Raw genomic sequence first — 7,921 nt, 5'->3', positions numbered from 1 at the left:
ATAAAGAAGATGATATAAAAGAATCTTGTATGATATTGTGTGCTTTGTTTGTAATCTTTATGGTGTGAAATGATATATGTGATATGATGGAGATGTGTATATAGCTTGGTTAAGAAGAATAGGTACAAGAACATATGACTAAAAGATAAAGAATGAAAATAAGATTATTAAAGAGATAATGAGAAATTTATTACATACGCTTTATATGCTTTGTAATATGAAATATGTTAATAGAATTATATGATGATATGTGTGTTTCTTTGTGAAACAATGGTTTATCATGATTACATGAAATGTGCATAATAGAAATTAGTTATGATATGCTATAGTCAGTTTGTTTATGCCTCACTAAGTCATCGACTTAGCGTGTGATTGTTTCACACGTAGGTTAAAGAAGCGAGAAGAGAAGCGAAAAAGAGCAAGACATGTTAGCAACTCCCTTACAAAATTTCATATCAGAAAATAGATGATTTAAAGGTGTTTAGTTAAATTGATTATAGTTGGCATGTACTAAATGATTGAGTTAAATATTCTCTGATCGATTTTTGGTTATTGTGGTCAGTTTATGTAAATAAAACGTTGTTATTTTAATGAAAGTTTTAAATTTTCTTTGAATTTTGTCAAGAGTCAAAGTTTGAAAAGTCAATGTGACACCTCAGACTCGTATTCAGGTCGAGTACGAGTTGGGGGTGTTACATGGACCCAAAAGAATTTGGGTACCAAAAATAAAAAATTAATCATGTTTATAGGAAAAGAATCATTGCTACAAGGAACGGGAAACAAATTCAAACTCATGGTACCTTGATAGTGGATGCTCAAGACACATGATTGGTGACAAAATCCAGTTTAATAAAGCTCAATGCCAAAAATGGAGGAGAGGTAACTTTTGGTGATAACTTAAAAGGTCACATTGAAGGTATATGCACTATATGTAATACATCTTCCATACAAATTAAGAATGTTTTATATGTGAATGGATTAAAGCATAATCTATTGAGTATTAGTCAATTGTGTGATAAAGGATTCAATGTCATGTTTGATATAAATGGTTGTAAAGTCATTGACATTTCATCTAATCGGATTATGCTTGTTGGTCATAGAATAGGAAATATTTACATGGTGCATTTAGATTCCATAGACATGACTAATTTATTCCTAGTTGCTAAGGATGAGCATGATAGTTGGTTATGGCATAGGAGACTAGAGTATGAGTGTTTTGCAACGGTAATTCAAGGAGATTTAGTTTGAGGGTTGCCTAAACTTAAATTTGATAATGACAAAATATGTAATGCTTGTGATAAAGGAAAACAAAAGCGAATTTCTTTTAAATCCATTAATGACGTATCCACTAGTAGAGTATTACAATTGATCCATTTAGATCTTTTTGGGCCATCTAGGACTACTAGCTTGGGTGGAAAACATTATGCATTTGTCTTGGTAAATGACTATTCTAGATATACTTGGGTTCTATTTTTAAGTACTAAAGATGAAGCATTAGAAAAATTCATCACATTTTCAAAAGTAATCCAAAACGAAAAAGGTTACTCTATAACTAGTGTTAGGAGTGATCATGGAACTGAATTTGAAAATCTTGGATTTACTGAATTTTGTAATTCTAATGGTATTAGCCATAATTTTTTAGTACCTAGAACCCCTCAACAAAATGGAGTTGTTGAGAGGAAAAATCGAACTTTAGAAGAAATGGCTAGAACCATGCTTTGTGAAAATAATTTGCCAAAATATTTTTGAGCGGAAACCACAAATACCGCTTGTTATGTTATTAATCGAGTAATGATTAGGCATATTTTGAAGAAAACTCCATATGAACTTTTTAAAAATAAAAATCCTAACATTAGTTATTTTCATCCTTTTGGATGTAAATGCTTTGTTTTAAACAACGATAAAGACAATCTTGGCAAATTTGATGCTAAAAGTGATGAAGGAATTTTTCTGGGTTATTCCTTAAATTCTAAAGCTTATCGAGTATTTAATAAAAGAACTTTAGTTGTAGAAGAGTCTATACATGTTGTTTTCGATGATAATCCCCTTCCGAGGAAGAATTCTTGTATGAATGATGATGTAGGCATTATAAACATAAATGACGTTGGACATGACGTTGGAGAACCATCATCAAAGGAAGAAACAAAAGATGAGGAAACTCAAGATCCTCTCGAGAATCCAACCATTGAAGAAAGGGAAGTCTCTTACCCAAGGGAATACAACTATGTCAAAGATGGTGAAATAATAGGTGATCTATCCAAAGGGGTAACAACTCGATCTTCTCTTAGAAATATTTGTAATTATGTTGCTTTTATCTCATGCATAGAGACTAAGAATATTAAAGAAGCATTAAATGATGAACATTGGGTTATGGCTATGCAAGAAGAGTTAAATCAATTTGAGAGAAGTAAAGTATGAACATTAGTTGAAAGGCCTAGTAATAAATCTACTGTAGGCACTAGATGGGTATTTAGCAATAAGCTTGATGGAAGTGGTAATATAGTGAGAAATAAGGCTAGACTTTTTGCTCAAGGGTATACTCAAGAAGAGGGCATAAACTATGATGAAACAAACGCTCCCGTAGCTAGGATGGAAGCAATTAGAATGTTATTAGCATTTGCATGTTTCAATGAATTTAAATTATATCAAATGGATATTAAAAGTGAATTTTTAAATGGTTTTATAAAATAAGAAGTGTATGTGGAACAACCTCCTGGTTTTGAAGACTCAAAATTTCTAAATCATGTTCTTAAATTGACAAAAGCTCTTTATGGTTTAAAACAAGCTCCTAGAGCTTGGTATGAAAGATTGCCAAATTTTTTAATTGAAAAAGGTTTTTCAAAAGGGAAGGTTGACACTACATTGTTTTTAAAGCATAAAGGTAAAGATTTATTAGTAGTTTAAATTTATGTTGATGATATAATATTTGGTTCTACTAATGATGTTCTTTGCCAAGAATTTTCTAAGCTAATGCAAAGTGAATTTGAGATGAGCATGATGGGGGAGCTCTCATTTTTCTTGGGACACCAAATCAAGCAAAGAAAAGATGGTATCATCATCAATCAAGCTAAGTATGTCAAAGATATGCTCAAGAAGTTTGGACTGGAAAATGGGAAACCTCATGACACTCCAATGAGCTCATCAACAAAGCTTGACATAGATGAAGGAGGTAAATTTGTGGATGTTAAATTATATAGGTCAATGATTGGCTCTTTGCTTTATCTAACCGCAAGTAGACTGGACATTATGTTTAGTGTTTGTTTATGTGCTAGATTTCAATCATGTCCTAAGGAATCACATTTTCTAGCTGTTAAGAGAATCTTTAGATACCTTAAGGACACTCCTAGTTTAGGAATTTGGTATCCTAGAGACTCTAGCTTTAGCTTGTATGCCTTCTCTGATGCGGATTATGGAGGTTGCAAATTAGATAGGAAAAACACCTCCGATACTTGTCAATTCCTTGGAAATATGTTGATTTCTTGGTTTTCAAAGAAACAAAATTGTGTTGCATTATCTACCACTGAAGCGAAATACATTTCAGCCGGTAGTTGTTGTGCACAAGTTTTATGGATGAAACAACAACTTTTTGATTATGGAATTGAAGTAGGTACCATTCCTATCAAGTGTGACAATACTAGTGCTATTTGTCTCGCAAAAAATCCCATCCAACACTCTAGAACTAAGCATATTGAAATTATACATCACTTCATTAGAGACCATGTCACTAAGGAATATGTAGTTCTAGAATTTTTTGATACTTTACACCAATTAGCAGATATCTTTACAAAACCTTTAGACAAAGAAAGTTTTTGGACACTTAGGAGAGAATTAGGTTTAACTGAACTTTCCTCACTTAGTGTTTAAATTAATTTTAGCTCTTTTAAGAATAAATGAAAAATGCTTATAATAATAATATTTTTTTATTGCATTTTTTGCTATTAGTTAGGGGGAGTTTATGATTCTTAGTGAAAATTAATTTTATGTTCAAATGTAGTTTAAGGATTAAATTGATTGATTGAACATGATTAATTTTCAATATATGAGTTGCCAATACCACTAGAGCTAATTAATTTAGCATTTTGAGTGTTTAAAATGGATTTCTTTTGATATTTTTGTTGTAACACCCCTAACCCGTATCCGACCCGGATACGAGTATGAGGTGTCACATTGACTTTTCAAACTTTGACTCTTGACAAAATTCAAAGAAAATTTAAACATTTCATTAAAGTAAAAGTGGTTTAGTTACATAAACTGACCACCATAACCAAAATCAATCAGAGCATACTTAATTCAACCAATTAGTACATGCCAACTATACTCAAAATAACCAAAACATTTAAATTCTCTATTTTATGATCTGAAATTCTGTAAGGGAGATGCTGACCTGTCTTACTCTTCTTCGTTTCTCTTCTAGCTTCTGTAACCTACGTGTGAAACAATCACACGCTAAGTCTATGACTTAGTGAGCCATAAAAACTTATAATGCACTTTATAACATATATCAATACATGCAAGTTCTGTTCTATCATGCTATATCAAATTACATGATTCCCTCATATCATGAAAAATCATATCAGATTAATTACAATAAATAAATACGTACACATAACTCATCATTAACAGTTTATCATGTAATAACATACTTTTATGCTTAACCTTTTCAATCAAACACTCTACACACACAACATCATATCATTTCTATAACATTTATCATATCACTAACATATATTTGTTTATATCTCTTGATTAGCCCATGTACATATGTGAGAACTATAGATATGTGAGTTTATGGAGGTTGTGCACTAATACTGTCACCACAGCTCATATAAATGCACCAAAGTACCACATAGAATTGCACCGTAGTGTCGCGTAGAATTACACCGTAGTGCCATATAATAATGTCCATAAGACCATATATCATTCCTTAAAAATCATATACATATACTAGGGATCAAGTATGTGTCTCACCAGACTTCACACATGTTCCAAAGAATACATATATGTCCCGAAGGACCACATATCATTCCTTAAGAATCATATACATATGCCAAGGATCAAGTATGTGTCTCACCAGACTTCACACATGTTCCAAAGAATACATATATGTTCCGAAGGACCACATATAATTCCTTAAGAATCATATACATATGCTAGGGATCAAGTATGTGTCTCACCAGACTTCACACATGTTCCAAAGAATACATATATGTCCTGAAGGACCACATAGACCCTCGACTCTTGGCATGCCAACTATACCCCTAGCTCTCATGACACATAACATGGGCATTGTCATTTATATCATTTCATATTCACACATGTATATTAATTATCTTTTATCACATGTCTGATCTCTTATAATCATGTAATCACATAGCTCATGTCATTTCTTGTAAAATCACATATATCATGTAATCCATATAACTTATAAACTTCCTCATATGTTCACATGGTTCACATCACATGAATCATATCTTTTCATATAGTTTATATTTTATTCTCTTATATTCCCATACATATAATACATATCAGGCATGGTTACACAACTCCTTTCGATATAACTTGCATGTACCTATATTCTTTTCATATACTCACATAGTCATATAGTATAATATTTCATATAACCTCATGAATCAACTAACATGGATACATACTCAAATACTCATAGTTATCTATCACTTAAATTATTCATATTTGCCTAATCCATGGTCATATAACTTCTATCACCAATTCACTTATCTAATCTCTTATTCTCATATGTTCATATTTATCATATAACACATAAGTTTTATTGCATATTTATATCTCATTCCTACATCACTAATTCATATATAATTTACATCATATCATCTACCTTATTCTGTATTTCTTAGTATGCACTTACATTACCTAACCTACATTATACTTATAAACCTGAATATATTACTTCTATTATTTCTTTTATATACAATTTAATCTATTTACTTAATTCAATTCCGTACAACTCCTATAATCATTTCATATCACTCCTTAGCTTCTATTATACAACTAATGTATCATAATTTTATTTAAGCATATGAATCTTTCTCCTCTATCTTATCTTATATGCTCATAGTATCACTGAAGTTCAAGTCTCCTAGTTAATATATTATTTATGTAACCTTTGCTTACTTAATTCATATCCTTTCTCATAAACTCACTTTTACCATATTCTCATATTATTACTTAAATTATCTTATAACATGTATTCACGTAGTAATATTTCATTTATATATCAAAGATCTTATCACATAACTTATCTTTTATATTCATATAATTTATTATCATATCATATGGTTTATATCATCATAACATATCACACATTCACATCAACCATATAATACATATATACAATACATGTCAACACGTATAAATCATACACATATACTTATATTTATGAATTCATGCATTTTACTATGGAAAATAGACTTGTCGCAAGTCTTATTTCCATTTAACATCATATAATACTAATATGCACTCACCTGGCCTCACTAGTCCATTCCAATCTCTTATCTTCCCTTTTTATCGATCTTACTTGTCAATGATTCCGGAACTCGTTTAGGCTCTGAATCTACATAATTATACATTTTAAGACAATTATTAGATACCTACTGTAACACCTTGTAATTGGATACTAGCAACTTAAACGAACTTATTAAACCAATATTCATATTTTTCCTTTAGGGGGAATCGGTTCCCTCCTGTGGGGGTATCGGTTCCCCCTTGACATTCTGTAAATTCTGGTTCGTTTGAGGGGGTATCGGTTCCCCTTGAATGGGTACCGATTCCCCTTGCCCAGAAATCACATTTTGAGCTCGAAAATCACTTCATTTTCAGCTCAACTCTTCATACTTCACTCCCTTTAATATTCCTAACTTTCATACACATACTTAAACCAATAAATTTTCATTCAATATCTCTTCAACTTAAAAATTCACTCTTCCACATAGCATTCAAGAATCATACCAATTTTTCCATGTTATCCAAAATTAATTCTAACACTTATAACTTCTTACTCTTCCATATGACAAGTCAAATTCAACTTCAAAATCTATTAACTCCTTTTATTTCACTAATTCACTTAAAAACTCTTCATATTTAATCCTTCATAACTCATCCATTTTGAAGTTTCAACCTACTTTAATCTCTAAATAATCTTTCTTAGCACCCCAAGAATCAAAACTAAGCTTAAAACTCAAGAATTAACCAACTAAAATTAAACTTACCTTTGTCATGGAGCATACGGGAAGAGAGGAGGAAGGAGATGACCCAAGCTCCAGATCTTTCTTTTATTCTCACCCTTTCCACGTTTTTATCACCTTAAAAGAAAGATAAAAATCTTTCTGGTCAAATGACCATTTTACCTTTAATTTCCTTTAATAATTACTAAATAACCTTCATCATATATTTCCAATAATCATTAATTATTTCATTCTTCTACTTTAATCACCAAATTCTGAAACTTTTCAATTTAGTCACTAACCGGTATTGCGGATGTTACATTTGTGCTTAATGCATCGATACACTATGAAAGTGCATCGATGCATCCCTTTGAAAGTGCATCGATACATAATGAAGATGCACCGATGCACTCCTTGAATGTGCATCGATGCACAAGGCCATGCATCGATGCATCCATCGGGTTTTGGATAAAAACCCTATTTATTCTTCATTTTCTCAAAACTCTCTTAAAACACTCTCACTGTTGATGCTGCTCTCCCTCTCTTCACTCTCAAAATTGCTCCAAATCCTTAGTTTTTTATCGGAAATCTTTAATTCTTCAACTTCCAATCCTGCTTTCATCATCAAATCGTGCAAAACAACATCACATTCCTCTCAATCTGAAATTTTCAAGGTAATATTTCAAAACCTCTGTTTTATTGATTTTTGAACTTAGAACTAGTTT

This window comes from Hibiscus syriacus, unplaced genomic scaffold (genome assembly GCF_006381635.1).
Source record: "Hibiscus syriacus cultivar Baekdansim isolate YM2019G1 unplaced genomic scaffold, ASM638163v2 tig00110338_pilon, whole genome shotgun sequence".
Lineage (NCBI taxonomy): Eukaryota > Viridiplantae > Streptophyta > Magnoliopsida > Malvales > Malvaceae > Hibiscus > Hibiscus syriacus.
Note: the sequence above shows the minus strand (reverse complement) of the source record.